Genomic DNA, 20,304 nt, shown 5'->3' with positions numbered 1-20,304 from the left:
CATTAAAATAATCTGCTTTTCTCTGTAAACCATGTGAAATTATTAATGACAAAAAATAGAGAGGCAACCTTCCCTTTGTATAGCTTATATCTAATTTATAGAATTTCTTTTGAGGGGGACAATCAGCTATCTGCTATTCTTTATTAATGCCAGAACTTTTCACTCTCCCAGGAGTTAAAAATGCCTTGCTTTTGTTTTTTACTGTTCCAAGTCTGAACTTGTTTAAACTGATGGGTATTTTTAATTATCACATCATATTTTATTTTATTTTACTGGTTTTTATATAAACCAGCCTGACAGCCATTTTTAAGATTCTAGGTGTTTATTTGTTTTTAAAGTATCAAAACTATCACTGCCTTAAAAAGTCAAACCAAATTTCTATTAAGAAAAAAAAACACCTCTATTTCTTTTTTAATGAAAAGAATGAAGTTTAATACATTTAGGATTTGGATCAAAGACTCCTCAATTATTGAAAGGTGAGGTTAAAATATAGAGTTCCAGATGACTATTAGCTAAGTTATAGCTATAGCTATCAACAGATTTTAAAAAGGCAAAAAAATAAAAAAGGCAAAAAACATAAAAAGAGGGGAGGCAGTAGGATGCATCCACCAGAGAGGAATATTGCCAAAGGGTTCAGTCATGCTTAGCACACAATTAATCAGGTTTAAATCAACTAAGGCCGTGATGGCAAACCTACGGCACGCATGCTGAAAGTGGCAAGCAGAGCCATCTCTCCGGGCATGTCAGCCGTTGCCCATTGCTCTTCAGGGTTCCGGCGCATACATGCATGCTGACCAACTGGTTTTCGCATAAGTGTTGTGGTTCACCAACAGCCTGTGGAGCTGGCAGCGGAGTCGGACAGCGATGAGGCTGAGGAAGAACATGGGCCAGTCCTGGAGGCTGGGGAAGACCCGGCTGAGGGCTCTGCATCGGAGGCAGAGATGGGGCCAGGGCTATCGGGGAGTGATGTGTGGACTCCAGAGCCTCCAGAGGCTGACAGTAGAGAGGCAGAGGTACAGGAGGAGCCTGTTTCTAGTGCACATATGACAAGAGCTGCCAGAAGGCAAGAGCAGCTAAAGCAAAGAGGACGACTCGGGAGTAGGGCCAAGAGATGATTGGCCCCTCCCATAAGACTTGGGCTCTTTGTCGGAAAACAACGTTGATAGTCTTGCTGCACTTATCTCTTGCCGGCGTCTTCTGCTTTTGAACTTTTGCCAAGAGAAGCCTTTGGCAATTTGCCTAATTATACCAAGATTAGTGATTAGATGAAGAATTTGTGTTATGAAGAGTTTGTTTTAATTTAGTTTGGACTACACTGAGAATGAGTTAATTCTCAGCTGATCTAATAAAGTCTGTTTGTTTTGGAACTGTTTGCATCGATTACTACCCACTTGGGCCTGGGTCACAACAATACGCAGGCGCACCGGAAACCAGAAGAGCAGCTCCCTGGCTGCTCTTCCAGTTTCTGTTTCTCCCCCGTGCGTGTGCCAGGGAGCTGCTCTTTTGGTTTCTGGCAGTCCCCCGTGTGTGCGTGCGCTCCCGTTTCGGCATTCGGTGCCAAAAAGTTCTATCTACCCATGGCTTCCGAATGACAGAGTAAAGACAGACTGCTTTATATCTACAGTTTTAAAATTCTTCTTTCCTCCCTAAAGGGACTGGAATCGGCATATATAATTCCCACAGAAAACAGAAAAACATACAGAATTCACACAGAAAACAGAAAAAGTAAGATCCATCAATCTGATAAATGTTCTACACTCACTAGCTTAAATAGCCCCATCTTTGAGAATGATGGGCATTTCAACACTGTCTAGTTAAAACTTCAATCACAAAGATACATTGTTATTGGCTAGTATTTCATGACCTTAAGGAAAATCCCAGCTGCAACCAGATTTTCGTAGACAAATGTAAACTTTGTGCAAGCGATGATTCAGATTTATAAAGTTATGTAAATGAGCCATAATGCTCCAAGTCATTAAAATTTAATATCTGAAAATGAGCAAATGATAATGCTTTGATATAAGGAACATTTATGAACCCAAATAATCACCTCTTTTTTCACGCCTTCAGGAAAATTAGGGATTTTTTAAAATTTAAGTACAATACTCATTACATTATATGCCCATTTCAATTGCAGTTCTAGTAAGCCTCTTTCCAGTTTGTTTGGAAAAATCTGCAAATCACCCAAGATATGCCAAAATGATGTATTTACTTAATATCCCTAAGCACCAAATAGGATAACATGGGTGTGAAGAATTTGAGAGGGGAGAGCAGTTGTCCACACGCTCAGTACTAACAGCCCCATAAGAATTTTTACACTACCAAGATTGCTAAGCATACATAAGTTATGTCTTTTTGTGATTTCTTCAGTCAGTCAAAACTGCATGCTAGCATACTGTCAGACTAATATATTGCTGGCTTTGAAGATGCAGTAATTTATTTAGCCATTGACAGTATAAAGTATGCTATAAACGTTAAAAAAGGATATCAGTGATCATTAACTTTTTTCTGCTTTAATGTTTCTAAAAAGAAATAGGTTTTTTTTTTAATTTCTCATAATTATTGTTGTGACTTTCCTTGGCAATTCCCATTAATTGTAGAATAGGAAAAATATTCTGAATTTTCTGAACACCTGGGCTTCTTTAGTTGCCACAATTCAATAGCAGGGGATTCTTTAATATGGTACTGAACAACATAAAAGAATATCTCTTAGTTAATATAATTTAGTCACTAGAATGCTTACCTAGTGATATGAAAGGCTTAGTTTTGCTTCTGCTATCTTGGATGCAAGTCCCATTGAACTCCGGTCAAATTGCCTGCATACACTATGTTATTTTTTGGAGATTTGCAAAGTGATCTTGGCCAGGTTGCTGTTTTTCAACATTGGGTTCTCACCTGTAAAATGAAAACAATGCTTTGAGTTATACTGATGCACTCTATGCGGCACCACATTTGAAAATTGTTTAGGAATTTTTCAGAGTGCTGCAGCTAAACTGCTAACTGGGATCAAAACATGAATATTGACTTTGCAGCAAGCTCATTAAAACAGATTTACTGATTACTAGTTTTATTTTTGGATGCAACATTAGTGTTCTGACCCGGCTCCCAAACACAACAAACCCTCTGTAGTTAAATCAATGATTCCTTTATTATGAGCACCAGCAGCCCCAGCAAAAGTCTCTCTCTCACACAGCAGGCTAACAAGTCTATCTGGCATGGAGATGAATAGTTGTCTGCCATACCTATTAATGCCCCCTGCCTTTTATCCCCAGAGCTAGGATGGGGCTTCGCTAGCAGCAGTGGCTCTTCTGTCCCAATGATTGGTCCATATATTTCCACTGCTCTCCTCTCCTCTGCCTTTTGCGCATCCGCGCGTCAGGTACTGGACCCAGCTGTTCCTCCTCTTCCTCATCAGCCACCTCCAGACCTGGAGGCTGTTGACTCTCCATCTGAGGGCTGATGGATGGCCCAGGCTCTGCCTTTATCTCTATCTCTGATAACTCCATTCCCTCTTCCCCCTCAAAGCTCTCAGGTTGCCTTGATGCTGGCCCTGACTCCCACGCCGCTGCCTCATCTGATTTGGCTGTTGGAGGGGCCGGCGACCGACAGGCCACAACAACTAGGTATTATATACGGCTAGTAAAGTAATGCAGGGACTATTTTCCCTTATGAACTTGCCTAGCCTTAAGATTTTGAACAAGATTCTTCTCCTGATCCTATTAGCAATACTATCACATTTTATGAAATGTGAGAGAATGCCTTCTCAATTAAGATCTTTCCAACTTCCTTCTATTGGTAGGCAAAGATATTCTCAAGCAAATATGCTTTTATAAAATGTGTTACATTAATTTGTATAATTACAATTCTGACTCATTTTATATTTAACCACCTTAAACACGTTTGGAGGAATATAAAAGAAAGACAGAACTCATTATGCTCATATGAAACATGCATATCTTGCATAGCTAAGTAGTACTGTGCCATAAAATATCTATTAAAAGGATAAGCATTCCTGAAGCCACTCAGATGTTTTCAATTTCAATTTCCATCAACTCTAGCTAGCTTGGCCAAGGGCAGAAAATTGTGAAGATGAATTATCAAAACAACATAGAGTACCAGGTTGTCTACTCATTTTATAAAATTATCATTATCATCATCATCATGTCATCCGGAATTCTTTTTTGGAGTTCAGTTAAATAAAAAATCAACTCTGAATATATACATGTGAACAGTCAGAAAATTCTCACTTCAGTCACAACTGTAGTGGTTAACTGTAGATAGCCTCCTGTCTGGATTGTAAGCCACCCCTGACTTCTATAATTCTAGAAATCATATAAATGGCATAAAGCTAGGAAAGACTACTGAAAAAATATATGCAAAACACTAAGAACATGTACAGTATCAAAATAGGAAAAAACCAGAAATTTTGGAATGTAGATACTGCCCTCAACAATTTTGTAGGTTGTAACAACCCAGAATTGGGACTAGCAACTCTGTCATTAAGCAAAGCAGTCACTAAGCGGGAAATCACATACCTGTGACTGTGTTTTCTGGCTGGAAAGAGACAAGACCATTGAGTTACACCTTCAGCTTTTTCTACCTCCTAACCACTCCCCTGCCTTTTGGAATGCTTGACTGCCTGCTTGTATACTTTGAAAGCAATTGGATCAGCAACCTGTGGCTGGGAGTTGCAGGTACACTATGCAAACAACTTATTTTCTTGAAATCCCTTTCTCTCCAAATCTCTATGTTCTGAATGGGGGAGAAAGCAAGGGATTTCTGTAGACAATCTATCCTTTGCCTGACTGTTTCCCACTGCTGGCATGATTACATTGTTTTTGTTGTAGTAGAAGAGCAAACAGCTTACTCTCTTGTAATCCTTTCCTCTCCAATCTGTTTGTGCTGAAAAAATAGGTCAGGCATGGGATAATGTATACTGACTGCAACTGTGATCACATAACTAAGGAATGCTGTGAAGGTCATAAATGGCTATAAATTGTCTGTGAAGTTATTTTTCAGCACCATAGTAATTCCAGTCACTGAACAAGCAAGGACTACCTGTACACGTCTTTGTTAGAAGATGCAGGAAGTCAACCCCATCACACTTTACAACAGAAATGCCTGAGATCCTTCATTGAATTCACTAAATTCCTCACTGTCATATAGAGAAAAGTTGTGTTTATTTTAAAATAAATTATATTAAAACTAGGCTATAGTTTGGAGGAGAGAATCAGAGTAAGGAAGAAAGAAAAAGCCATGATTGCTGAGCCATTTAAAGACTCATGGGGTGTGTAAAGAATTGTTTTTCTTCATTGAGAGAAGCTGACTAGCCCTTACAAGCTTGCAGTCTTCCCCAGGGATGGAGAAGAGGACAACAGCTAAATCAATTTATTAGTTTCTGTTAGTTCAGACCAAAGAAAGGTTGACGAAGAAAATGGGTAATTAGACTGTAAGACAGATTGGACACACTGTTGGTCAATGCAATGTCCTGGGTATTTTTATTAGATGTATTCAATGACACCTGGAAGTCCCTGTGAACCAACAAGGGTTTGGCAGAATTATTAGTGTTAAGAAGCTGTGCTATATACTATGATCAATGATTAAATGAGATCTCTTTCAACTTTTAATTGTAAATGAGAGCCTGGAAGTTTATGCATTGTGCAAAAACAGTAGACACATTTTAATTCTGACCGAAGCTTAATAAGTGGGATTTGTATATTCCACTTCTGGAGGATATGGACGCAGTGGCCCAGAGGCTTAACGACGCTGGAAGTGCCATCCAGAAATGTTCTGTACTCTGGCTGTTCGAGCCCAGCTCTGAGAGATGCAGTAAGCTCCCATCACTTGATCCTTAGCTCCAAGCAGTTCAAAATCATGTAATATTGTGAGTAGATAAAGGAGTACCACTTTATCTACTGGGTGGGAAAAAACCTAGAGGCATTATGTGAAGAGTGGAAACTGGTGCTGGATCTGATAGGACACGAGGCATTACAACGCAAAACAAGACCAGTGGAGGAACCCGAAAGAGCCAGCAAACCAAGTACCGCTAGTTAATTGGTATAAAGCTAGTTCATCTCCCCACAGTGCACCAAGGATAGACATGCAAGAGCTGAACAGAATGAACTGCCAATCTAAGCTGTCAGGACTGCATTGTGACTAGTATGTGCAGATTTCCCTGACATTGTATGCCATAAGCTAAATAGGACGAGTTCTCTCCACATTTTCCAGTCTGGCTGGAGTTGGCTTTGATACCATATAGCCTTGTGTTTTTGGATAGGCATGTTTTCTTCTTTTACGGGTATGAAGGGACTCCAAACAGATGATGTGCTTGACCCCTCCCTCAGGCTGAGCCTAGTCATCTCTACACTTAACTCTCTCCCATTGATATGCATAATTTATGCTTACAACTGACTCTGTAAACCACAATACAGGTAATCCTTGACTTAGGACCACAATAGTAATCAGAATTTCAGTCACTGAGCAAAGCGGTCATTAAACAAGATGACACATGACTGCTTTATTCAATGACCGCAATTCCAGCACTCCTGGTTGCAGTCATTATGTGATCTTGCACAGTGTCTCTCTCTCTCTCTCACTTCCTCTCCCTCCCTCCCTCTCTCTCTCTGTAATGTTTTGCAACAGTTGGAAGTGTTTACAGGCTGCAAAGCATCCTATCTGAGGCCATTGTGTTAGAAATTCTGCCTTATAGTCCCATAGCCCTACAAATCAAATAGTTTAGTCACCTTGGGCCTTGCTGTTTAATGGTTTTAATTGTAACAGGAAACTCTTCTTAGAACAAAAAGACCAAAGAGTACTGTATTTTTCGGACTATAAGATGCACTTTTCCCCCACCCAAAAGTGGGTGGAAATGTCTGTGCGTCTTATAGAGTGAATATTGCGGTGGGGGAAGGGGGGTTGGTGCAGCGCCGATCAGCTGTTCTAGGCGGCGAACAGGCCATGGCAAATGGGCCATGGTGGCAGCAGCAAATGGGTGGCGGTAAATGGGCTGCGGCAAGCGGGTCACAGTGAATGGGCTGCGGCGGTGGTGAATGGACGCTGGCAAATGGACCACGGTGAACAGGCCATGGTGGTGGCAAACAGGTGGCGGAGACAGAGGCAGATTTTTTTTTCTTGTTTGCCTCATCTAAAACTAATGTGCGTCTTATAGTCTGGAGCGTCTTATAGTCTGAAAAATATGCTATATATCATAGATTATAACTAGCAAATTTACAAATACTGCCATCTACTGGCTGAATACTTCTGTAGTTGTTGCAATACAAAATACATTCCAACATGTATTCCAACGCATTTTTAAATGTTGTTAAGCATTTGGTCATAAGTCGAGGACTACTGTTGTATATTGTTGCCTCCGCATCCAGTTCTGCATTCATGTTTCTTTAATGGCCATGCAAAAAATATCAATGATCATTTCACAATTGTTAGAAGTCTTTCCCAACATCTAACTTTTAAAATGCTTTCGGTCTTATAGTCTGAAAAATACGGTACTCTATGGCAGTGGTGAAACGTAAAATTTATTACTACCAGTCTGTGGGCGTGGCTTGGTGGGGGTAATGTGACTGGGTGGGCGTGGCCAACTTTTTTTTTTTTTTTTTACTTTTAAAAGCATTTTTTCTACAACCTCTTTGGCCGAAGAGGTTGTAGAAAAAATGCTTTTAAAAGGCTCTGACGATCCCAGCTGAGCCGTACGATCACCAGAGGCTTTTTTTTTAAGTTTAAAAGCAATTGTAGAAAAAATGCTTTTAACCTTAAAAATAAAGCCTCTGATGAGCGCGTGGCTCGTGGGGCGGGGATGGGGGGGCAGGGATTTCTGCTACCGGTTCTCCGAACCACCCACCGCCATCGCTCGTGGATCGGGCAATCCAGTCTAAACCGGGAGCATTTCACCCCTGCTCTATGGTCTTTTTGTTTTTCCTTTTCTTCTGTTAGTTGGTCTGCAATAGTTGATCTCTGTTGCAACTTCTTTTCATTCATGTTGTTATCTCTTTACACTTCTATTTGCTATTTACTTTCATGCACTTCATATTTTCCTGAACTTCAATCAGGCATGCATTACATACATTCGCAATAATTATTTTAATCATTTGGAAGGAAATATGCCTGTTTGCAAGGAGCCAGGTAATTATTCTTCTGAGATTTGTTTATGCTGCTATGTTATTCTAATAATCAAAAACCCTAACTGATTTACTGTATAATGAAGACTGAATCTGCAAAATAAAATAGAAAATTTTAGGCTTAAGCGTAATAGTAAATCAAATTTAAAAGAAGTTAGGAGTCAAATCATGGCTTCTGAGTTTTGCTATTTAAAAAAAAAGACTTTGTAGCCCCAGATGTCTGCAGAAAATTGAGACAGCTTCAAAATGATATCCAAGCAGGCATCATAATGCAAATCCCGCCAGGCATAATTGTGTCCCCTTGTCTGATGCAAATATCTAAGTCACAGTATTAGTATCACAATGTAGATTTTGTTGATTGTCTTCATAGATCTGCTTCCCCCACCCCCACCCCTATAATGCTCATACATGGAGTAAGACTTGTTTTGGATTCAGTTAGGCTAAAACAAAAAAAAAATGTGTGTGTGAATCAGCTCGTGTGAAAGTGAAGTGAAAACTTTAAATGGCTTGGGCCCCTATAGATTCTTTTTCTGAATCACCAATAACCAGATTATCAAGACTCAGCAGACATAAAGCAGTTATGTGTCCCAGTTTTCTCAGCTGCTGCTTCTTTTCTGGTAACCTCTTCTTATCAAGGTAGTCTATCTTTTAGTTTGCCTCTTTATTTGACTCCTGGGCTTTGATTCTATTTATTGTGTCCCTTTGTCAAGAGGTTTGTGGCAGCAGAGCTTCTGGGCAGCCATCTTGCCTTGTCTCATTCTCCCCTGCCTGCACAGCAGGGGTAAAATCCAGAAGGTTCTCATAGGTTCTGGAGAACTGGTAGCAGAAATTTTGATCAATTTGGAGAACCGGCAAATGCCACCCCAGAGTAGGGTAGGAATGGAGATTTTGCAATATCTTTCCCCCAGGAGTGGGGAGGAAATGGAGATTTTGCAGTATCCTTCCCCTGCCATGCCCACCAAGCCATGCCCACCAAGCCAAGCCATGCCACGCCACACCCACCAAGCCCACAGAACTGGTAGTAAAAAAATTTCACCACTGCTGCATAGTGATTCTGTTTAACTGGCAGTTGGGAGGTGATTGGCAGCTTAGTCGTTCTGACAATGAGGGAAGGCCAAGGAGAGAAAGGAGGAAGACATACATGGCCCTTTAACCTACTCAGATAGTCTGTCCTTCCACAGTGCTATATAACATTTGGGAGGGGTCTGAAGACTGCATCTTGTGGGTTGGCAATGCACATGTCTGTTTTCATTTTTCCAGGAGAGTAATTTGTTTATTAAGCCTATGTTTGGGTTTGTACTACTCTATGTATTCAAATAGGGATACGGTGGCTCAGTGGCTAAGACGCTGAGCTTGTCGATGTAAAGGTCGGCAGTTCAGCGGTTTGAATCCCTAGTGCCGCGTAACGGGGTGAGCTCCTTTTACTTGTCCCAGATTCTGCCGACCTAGCAGTTTGAAAGCACGTAAAAAATGCAAGTAGAAAAATAGAGACCATCTTTGGTGGGAAGGTAACAGCGTTCCATGCACCTTTAGTGTTCAGTCATGCCAACCACACGACCATGGAGACATCTTCGGATAGCGCTGGCTCTTCGGCTTTGAAATGGAGATGAGCACCGCCCCCTAGAGTCGGGAACACCTAGCACATATGTGCGAGGGGAATCTTTACCTTACCTTTACCTTATATATTTCCATCTCAAAATGGCAGAAAGCCACATCGCTATGCCATGACAAATAGTTTTAGTATGGGAAAAGACTACTTTTGTTAATAGCAGGAAAAAATAAACCACTTTGGGTCTTCTACTGCCTCCTAGTAGCTTAACTAAAGGTGCTCTCTAAAACTGTGCAATCTTGAGCTATAAAATATGCTGCCAAATTGGCAAAATGCACAGTATCTGATCGGAAACAATTGCACAAGAAGTTTTCAAAGAAAGACTCTGTCAAATGCTGTGTATGTTAATGACAGCCCCAATAGACCAGACCAGGAAATCAACTCCACCAGAAGGCTAAAGCTACTTTTATTGAGTTTGGCTGTAATAATAGCATCTTACAACTCTCCTTGTGCTATACTGTCTCCTCCTACTTCTTCTTCAATGAACCAGAGAGGCATCTGTCTGAGTTGCTTCTGGATATTATCTCATTACACAGGACTTTAAAAAAAGGCCTAGATAACAGTTCTTGCATATTTCCACTATAGACATCTTTTTTATTCCCTACCTGGAAAAGAAAGAAAAGACCACTTTTGCTATAGAAGAATGGTTTAAGGTAGATGCTACTAATTTTGTAGACTCCGCCCTCCACCACCCCATAAGTCTACATCTATTATCTGGAATTATTACAAATGTCTGGAAGTGGCAGGTTCACATCTGTGACTTTATGTCTCTATCTTAACACAATGCCACAATGCCAAGCACAATGCAACAGATACATCCCTGCTATCATTCAACTTTAGAACTGAACCTTCTCCTATTCATACCAATTCTGGATCTCATAACTGAGGTAATTAGAGAAAACAGTAGCTTAAAGAATAATCACAAAGGATCTGAGTGTTTTAGACTGGCTATATGTTTGCTGGATGCTACTAGAAGCCTGGCAGCCAATAAATCTTACAGGGTATGTTCAAACAATAGAAATAATTGTGGCATTAAGAGTATTATATCTAATTAAAATACTGAAAATGGTAAAGCTCCAGGCTTTTCAAAAATTTGTCACCTTTACATGAGCTAGATCAGCCTAAGAAAGATAGTTAACAAAAATCAAGATTGGGGTTGACTTTATATTCTGCCGTTAACTTGTTTGCTTCTTAGATCTAACTACATACTTTTTAAATTCTGTGCTTAGAAAATGAGACACTAGTTTAACATTCTGCTGCTGGACTAGTAAAAAAGAATGATGGGGAAACAACATGCAGATATACAATCTTGCATTAATCCTGAGAATGCTTTTACCTAATGCTTTACAAAAATATAATTATTGAATAATTATTTGCATGATTTTCTAATCTAGAAGTAAGCAAGCTTTTTTGCTAATGGGCACATTTAGTATGTAGAGAGTATGCCACAAAAATTGAAAATCATTAGAGGATTTGCCTGCTCATAAAATGTTTGTCCTCGTGGGGACATCTAACTGCAAAATAGTGAAATTGCTCCTTAACACTCCCACAGTAATGTTTCTACCACTTCTTTTTTCCTTTTGGGCATACTTCCAAATAAAGCTCTGCATATCACCAACCTACCAATTTTATATTCTAAAATGCTTATCAAGCCGATGAGAAGTGCAAAAGCATTAAATAGATATGCAAGTGCTTTAAGTTTCACTTTCCCTGTGTTCGTTATATATGCATCTATGGGTAAAGAACTATAAACAAGTAAAAATCAGATGGGACCGGGACCCCCGGAAATACCAAGCAATAATCCATGGACACTCCCATTTAGTACGTTAATGGTGTTAAATGATATTTACAGTGCTTTCAAAGGAATGCTAATCTGGCCTATCACTATCATGGCAAACTGATCAACTGCTACTAGACAAGACTTATGGGAAGAAACTGAATTACTGAAATGCCACAATAAATCTACACATAAGACAATAAATAAATAAATTTTATTGCCAAGGGCCATGCCAAGAGAGACCTGCTCTTTAATTTTCAGAGCTGCAAAATAATAATGCTAAAGAACTGGTGGCATCCACAAAATAGACAAATTAATAGAAAATGAAGAAGTTAAAGTAAAGGTAAAGGTTCCCCCTCGCACATATATGTTAGTCATTCCCGTCTCTAGGAGGTGGTGCTCATCTCCGTTTCTAAGCCAAAGAGCCAGCGTTGTCCAAAGACGTCTCCGTGGTCATGTAGCCGGCATGACTAAACACCAAAGGCGCACAGAACGCTGTTACTTTCCCACCAAAGGTGGTCCCTATTTTTTTCTACTTGCATTTTTTACGTGCTTTCGAACTGCTAGGTTGGCAGAATCTGGGACAAGTAACAGGAGCTCATCCCGTTACGCAGTGCTAGGGATTCGAACCGCTGAACTACCAATCTTTCGATAGACAAGCTTAGCATCTTTCGAATTCAAACAGATAAACATTGTCACACAACACCTCGAACTTAACTTCTACTACTGATACGAAAGACAATAGAGTCTGGGTATGTAACAGTATTTGCAGACAGTAGAATAAAAGAGAAAGAAATGGAAAAAATCACAAAATAAAGAGACCTTTGAACAGAACAACTGTGGCAAAAGAAAGCAAATAAAGAACCAAATAGTAATAAGTGCCTTGGGTGCAATCTCAAAACATCTAGAGCACCATTTGAACACCATCAGCCTTGATAAAATCACCACCTGTTAATTTCATAAGGCAGCTTTACTTGGAACAGCTTACATTTTCTGATGATATCTACGAAACTAAGAACAGCTTTATGGCAAGAACACACATTCTTGAAGGCACACAAGAACAAAATTGAATTAAAAGATGGAGACCAGCAAGCAAGGAATAATATTAAAGGAAGATCTGGCTAAAGGATCTGACCTCCCTTATATTACTTGGAGGAACCTGAATACTGTAGGTTTAGTGTTAGAGCGCCTCAGTGTAAAACCAATATGCTGAAGTGGAGGCTCTTTACAGATAACAACACGCTGTGTGAATATGCAGAGACACAGATCCTGGCCCATCAGCTGGTATGTTGACTACTACCAGAAATACTGATAATGCCTTATTTTTGGCCAACAACAAAGCTAAGAAGGTGGCTTCATTTTAGCAGTTTAAAGTTTGATCTAGACATGGAAGAAGAACTACAGTCGTATCTTGGTAGTCAACTGCCATGAAACTCATCAAATTTGGTACTCAACACATTTTGACACAAAACTTTTGTCCCAGTACTCTTTGTTTGTTTGATACTCAGCGCATAAGCTGGAACTTGTCGGTGTTGGCTGCCTTGTAACTCACTACATTGTTCCTTACGGAAAAATTAGTTTGGTACTCATTGTTTTTGGTACTCATTCCGCCTCCGAGAACCAGTTAACAATGAGTACTGAGATACATAAGTGCATTGTACTCTAGCTTTTCCAAAACTCTCAGGCAGCAAGTGTAGGGTTATCTCATTTTACCATACACTAGGCAAGACCAGGTAAGCTAAAATATTATGATAGGAAAACTATTAATTTGACTACAAACATCTCCCTTGGGGTTCACTCATCTCGTTGCTCCTCCTGATATATTGTCATTATTTTTAGAACATAACATTTTAAAAATTAATTTGCAGCACGCGCTCGCTCTAAAACATAGTGTGGTTGCAGCACCGTCATTATTTTCAAGAACATTGTTATGGGCCCCAAGACAAATTCTTAAAAAACAAACAGTTATGCACCCAGTTTGTTTTGAAACCCATCAATAAAAAAGGAAAAGGTAAGACTAGTCCGATCGATGCCATCCTAAATGCTAAAGAAAGCACTAGAAAAAATGGTGTGTAATGTTACAGATTGAAACTGTGTATGTTTTTCGCATGCTACGCATTTGATATGCATTCAATTAGTGATCAGATTCCCGCTCTGTACCATATTATCAAGCTCTCTGAGGCAGACAAACTCAAAAAACAAGAACAACCCGGATTTCTGGAAAGGTCTTTATTGCTGGAAAGTCTGCCAACGTAATTGCCAGATCAACTTATATCTACCATAATTCTGATAGCATTACTCTGAGTCTCTTTTTCACATTTATCCCCTTGCCTGAATTCAGGAATCTTTATTGTAATAATTGGGCTTCTTCCTCTGTGTTGCCAGGATCTTTTAAACATTCTATCACATGTACTCAGTTTCATGTCTACATTATTTACATCATCAATTGGTCTTCTGTGTAACAAGTTTCACAGCAGAAAACCATGGTGTTTGGTTTTTTAAAACATAGTACTTTAGGGCAATGATCTCAATATATCAGATTCTTAAAAGGACTAAAATAAAAGATCTGCCAAGTTGTTCACCAAGCACTGAAAAGTCCCATATACAGAATTCCTGCAACAGAAGGAAAATTATCAGAAACTGCTCATTTTAGTGGTTTTAAGATTGGCATGGGTGGCCCTCCACTCCCACAGAAAGGTTAGCCTTTGAAAAATATTTTGTTATAATAACTGACAACTGTTGAAGAGTCTGGGATTAGAATCTGAATATTCAAGAAACTGGAATTTACTTAGAATATTCCAGATGCTTGGCAACTGGCAAGCACCTTTACTGCGGTAGCCTTTTAGGTAAACTTACCCGGGAGTAAGTCTCCATTTAACGGAGTAGCATTTCCGAGAAGGGATGCATACGTTTGGTATTAATGATATGCAATGTGTTGTTAATCATATTACTTGATTATCAAAGCTGGTTTTCCATTTTCTTAAACACTAAACATAAGGCTGTCTTTCCTATTTTTAGTTTCAAAACAAGTATGCAGAAAGCATATAAACAACTGTTCTCCATAACTTGTAAGCAGCACCCCAATTTAGAAATTTAATTCTATACAAACTAAACACCACCTACTGGATGTGCCAACAACTTGTCACACAAAACACTAAGTGGAAAGTAAGCCCTGAATCACACTGAAATGAATGTTCTCCCCCAGCATCATCTTGAGGGTGTCAGGCAGACAGTACATGTGAAGAAAGGAGAAGAGAGGGAACATAGCATCACAAGCAAATTTGTTCTTGTAGTGCCTTTCCCAAAAGCAAATATATTTCTCTACAGGAATAGCTCATGACATTGTACAAACTGGAAATTTCCACAACAATTCAGAATCATTAGGCTTTTCCATTATATTTTCATCAAGGGTGGGTTCTACTTACATTTACCACCGTTTCGCAACAGGATTGCTCGCGCGCGTGCGCTTTGCTCGCATGCATGCACGCCTTGCTTCTGCACATGCACAGAAGATTCTGCACATGCGCAGATCACTGATGATGACATCCAGGGCAGAGGGCAGGGCCTCCTGCCGTTTTTACTACCGGTTCTGGTGAACCGGTCCGAACCGAGGGCAACCCAACACTGACTTTCATAATCAGAATGCATTCCAGAGCTTACCACACCTCCAAATTAACTGTAATAACAGTCAACTTAGTATAATTTTGGGGGATAGCTGACTAGGCTGGAGGACAGAAATGGTGTTCATGCTGGAGAAGAATAAGTAAAACATTTGGGCCCACTGAATCCATCAAACCAGGGATATGGCAAAAAAGAAGAGAACCGAAAGTGGACTAGGTTTTTAGAGCAACAGGCAAGGGCTCTTCTTACATAGTGAGACTACACTTCCCCTCAATGGATGCAGCAATGGCTGGGATGCACCTGAAGGAGGAAGATTGACATGATAAGATAATGTGATACTAGGTTGGTACAGACAAGATGTAAATCGGGAAAGCATGTAAAAGTAGAATGTCAGTGTAGTTGGATGTTCAGCAGCTCTAGGATTAGCTGAAACAGCAGAAAAATTGTCACCTTGCAACCCAAAATTGATTCAGCTGGGATACTGTATGGGAAGTTGGAAGAGGAGCATTAGAATTAAGGTGCTCAAGTATAGAGATGGGAATCCATACCATAAATGTGACATGGAGACAATGATATGGCAGGGATCACTGTCTATGGTATTATAGGAGCATACAAAGGTCAGTACTCCTGAACCAGCTATGCTACTCTTCAGTCCAATTGTTTGGATTGTTGAATACCTTGGACTCCAAGGTATTCAAGTCTTATTCTGGACCAAGTCTGTCCAGAATAAGACCACACTTATTTACAACCTAGTGGCAAATGAAAGTACATACCTAGCATGTATTATTGAAACCTAGTTGAGCATCATGAGAAATATTGCCTTGTCAAGGACTTGCCCTCGAGTTTCAGGATCTACACCAATCTAAACACTAATATTTTGCAAAAAAAGTCCCATGCATGAAAAAAAAAAACCCAGCCTGGCACACAAAGGGAGACCCTCAGTGGGATATGAATGGAGACCCTGAATGATGCACAAATGGAGGCCCAGCTACACCAGTGTGAAAGTAGGTGCCACAAAAGAAGTCCCGTGATAGAATGCTGATGTAAGTATGATGAACATGGCAGCAACAGATAGGGCTGGACAGGGGGCAGCTGATGTTGGCATTACTTTTGAACTTTCCTCCTGTCAGATTGAAGTTATGATTTTTAACTTGGCCTTTGTCCTACCAGTAACCAGGGCCTTTTTCTGCCAGGACTAGGTAAAGACAAAATCTTATACCAGATAAAACCAGCAAGTTGTCCCTAAGCAAGAATCAAGACGGGTGACACTCTGAATATAATAAAAATGTCAAAAACATTCCATGCCCATCTACTTATTCTCTTATTTATTTCAATGGATGTGTACTACACAGAAAAATCCCTTTGTATTCTTCCCTCTCAGATAATTTATTAATAAATACAATTGACATGAGCCCACAGAGCTCCTAAATATGGGCATTATTTTTAAAGAACATGGCGAGTAGAACCTAAGTATCGTATCAGTCACAAGCATAACTAAAGGAATACAAGCAAATGTTTACTACATATAGAGCTTAAAGCAATTTACATGACATATTGCACGCATGAATAGGTAGCCTTTGATTTAGGACCATAATGGAGCCTGAAAGGCCATTAAGCAAGGCACCAACACAATCATCTCACTTAACAACCCCCATCCCTCCTCTCCCCGATGTGGTGGTTACCACACTGGTTACCACAATTCATTGTGGCCACTTCCAAATTGGTGCCCGCTTCTGGCATAGAGCCACGTGGCTCCCACTGTGTAAGAAGGATGTGCAGTGCAGTAACTGCTTCCAGAAGGAGATCTACAGTAAAACATAAATGACTGATCAGTGATGTGGGGTGAGAAATAGGCAGTAGAACCCAGAGGGATTGGAAGCAGGCCCAAGGCCTACAGTAGTGGTAGTTAACCTTTTCGGTGCGCCGGAACCCGGAAGAGAGCAGCTAGCCGGTGCGCATGCACGCCAGACCAGCTGTCTGGCGCACATGTGCGCGACAGAACCCGGAAGAGCAGCTAGTGATGGCGCACGTGTCCACAGAGAGGACTCTGCGTGCCACCTATGACACGCATGCCATAGATTCGCCATCACGGGCCTATAGGGACCCAATGGGGGTGGGAAAGCAGGCCCAAGGCCTCCAGGGACGCAGTGGGGCAGGATGGGAGAAGATAGGCAGGGGACACTGCAGCATCCCTGCAGTCACTCATAAGGATAACCAGATTACCAGGTATCCAGATTTTGCTCTCATGACCACATGGCTGTTGCAGTGGCTGTAACTTTCAAGCTAGGTCTTAAGTAGCTTTTCAGTGGTCCGTCACAACTTTAGAAGAATTGCTAAGCATTTGGTAGTAAGTCGAGGACTACCTATATGTATGTCCTGAGGCTCCTGAATCAATAGCTCATAATAATAATGTTAAGGGAACCAAATATTTGGTTTGGAACCACAGTAATAGGCAAATATTCTTAATACATAAATAAATAAAACTACAATCACTTGCCCACTAGAATTTGATACCTTACAAGAGAATCTATTTTCCATTAAACATGATTATTCCTTTGCATATATAACTTAAGCTCTGCTAACAATGAAGGGAAAACAAAGGGGAAAATTCAGTTCCCCCTTCCAGCAGCATAATTGCTAACAAAGATAAATTTAAGAAGCAAACTGTTTATTGGAGAAATGTCTTATTTTGTGTAACAAAATAATTCCTATCCAACAGCTTATTCAGCTTCTTGAAAGAACACAGTGAAATAAGTATTGAAAGCCACATACACATGCACACAGGCACAAATGTAAATGCACACAGGCACAAATGTAAATGCACATAGACATAGTCTAACAATATTAAAGTACTATACATACAGTATGTCCAAGTAATGAAAGCAAATCTGCCATATTATCAATAAGAGACCGGGCACTTTAACAGTTTTGTTGCCATTACTCATTGACAAGACCTTCATTACATGTCATCAGTGACCCTGAGAAATGGGCAAGAACTGTTTGACAGCTGCAAAGGTCAGACACTAAGAAAGGTATTACATTTTCAGCAGAAAGAAATAATGAAATATTGTTTTCTGAAGGTTATAAAGAGATTACCTGAGAGATAATATTGAGCAGCTCATGGTGATCTCTTAGTTAATGCCATAGATCTCTTCATTCATGAGCAGATATTTTTAATACAGTTTTTAAAATTACCAGAAAGTAATCTACATCTCCTTTTTAATAGGTTCTACTTTAGAGGGGGAAAATATACCATTATTAAATCTTGTTAAGGACCGATTTTGACATATTTAGTCAGAGACGTTCTTTAAACTAGCCTTCCCAGTTCACATATCTCAAAATCTCTCATTTCCTGGTCAGGACAATCATATCCAGACTGGAGAATAGAATAGAAATAGGAAAATAGGAAAATAGGAAAATAGGAAAATAGGACTAGGACTAGGACTAGGACTAGGACTAGGACTAGACTAGACTAGAATTCGTCATTGGCCAAGTGTGATTGGACACACAAGGAATTTGTCTTTGGTGCATATGCTCTCAGTGTACATAAAAGGGAAAAAAATACATTCAAGAATCGTAAGATACAACACTTAGTCATAGGTTACTAATAAGCAATTAAATCATACTAGAAAACAAATAAAACAATATAAATCATAAAGATACAAGCAACATGGTTATAGTCATAAGTGGGAGGAGATAGGTAATAGGAAGGATGAGAAGAATAACAGTAATACAGTCTTGGTAATAATTTGACAGTGTTGTGGGTATTAATTGTTTAGCATAGTGATGGCATTCGGGGAAATACTGTCCTTGTGTCTAGTTGTTCTGGTGTGCAGTGCCCTATAGCGTTGTTTTCAAGGTGGAAGTTGAAACAATTTATGTCCAGGATGTGAGGGGTCTGTAGATATTTTCACAGCCCTCTTTTTGACTCGTGCAGTACACAGATCTTCAATGGAAGGCAGGTTGATAGCAATTGTTTTTTCTGCAGTTCTAATTATCCTCTGAAGTCTGTGTCTGTCTTGTTTGATTGCTTGAAGGTCACTATTGTTGATACCGTGTTGTCTAGTATTGTAAGAGGTGGTAGTATAGAAAAAATTTACCACCATTTCTATGGTTTGGAATGTGTTTAGTTCAAGATTGTTCCGGATGCACCACAAAGCTAGTTGTTCAACCTCCCGTCGGCATGCAGATTCGTCGTTGTCTCAAATGAGACCAATCACTGTTGTATCATCTGCAAACTTCAGTACTTTAACAGAGGGATCTTTTGAGATGCAGCCATTGGTGTACAGTGAGAAGAGAAGTGGAGAGAGCACACAGCTCTGGGGGGCTCCTGTGCTAATTGTACAGGTATCTGATGTGATTTTGTCTAGCTTCACCTGCTGCTTTCTGTCTGTTAGGAAGCTTATGATCCATTTACAGGTATGGTCAGGTACAGGTAGCTGATTTAGTTTAGTTAGAAGAATGTCTGGAATGATGGTATTGAATGCTGAGCTGAAGTCTACAAAGAGGACCCTTGCATAGATCTTTGGAGATTTAAGATGTTGTAGGATGTAGTGCAGAGTCATATTAACAGCATCATCTGTCGATCTATTTGCTCGGTAGGCAAATTGCAAGGGATCTAACAGTGGATCCGTGATGGTTTCCAGGTGGGCCAGCACTAGCCTTTCAAAGGTTTTCATAACTACAGATGTTAGAGCAACCAGTCTAAAGTCATTCAGTTCCTTGATCGAAGGTTTCTTCGGCACTGGGATGATAGAGCATTTGAAGGAAAGAGGAACATAGCACATCTCTAGTGATTTATTCAAGATGTGGGTGAAGAGGGGGGCCAGCTGGTCAGAACAAGCTTTTAAGCAAGGAGTTATCTTGTCTGGACCGGGTGCTTTTCCTGGCTAATGAGATGGAAAAGAAAGCTTTCAGCCTAGGCAAATATAGAAATCAGTTGCAAAATGTAATTATAGAGAACGAAAGAGAGTCCAGTGGTTCATAAAACAATATATACCCTATTATACTGGCTGCCAAAAGATCTTCAGAATATATTTTCATTCTTGCTTTTAAAAATCCTTTGACTCTACTTTGCCACAAACTTTATATGCCAGGAAAACCTGTGCTTTGAAATTATACACTGGATGTACATTTCATACATAGCCATAATGGAGTTTTTGTCA

General features: G+C 39.9%; 1 protein-coding gene across 2 annotated transcripts in view; it reads right to left on the bottom strand.

Moving 5' to 3' along the window:
• FARS2 (phenylalanyl-tRNA synthetase 2, mitochondrial) overlaps positions 1 to 20,304 on the bottom strand; it is a 209,393-nt gene that overhangs the window by 171,384 nt on the left and 17,705 nt on the right. For both annotated transcript variants that reach the window (XM_034429088.3, XM_034429089.3), the window contains exon 2: positions 2,744 to 2,895. The gene's annotated coding sequence lies outside the window, so the exon portion shown is untranslated. The remainder of the gene's footprint in view (positions 1 to 2,743; positions 2,896 to 20,304) is intronic.

Source organism: Pantherophis guttatus, chromosome 3 (assembly GCF_059756535.1).
Source record: "Pantherophis guttatus breed Tessera chromosome 3, ASM5975653v1, whole genome shotgun sequence".
Lineage (NCBI taxonomy): Eukaryota > Metazoa > Chordata > Lepidosauria > Squamata > Colubridae > Pantherophis > Pantherophis guttatus.
The sequence above is the reverse complement of the archived record's forward strand: the minus strand, read 5'-3'. Positions and strand labels throughout refer to the sequence as shown.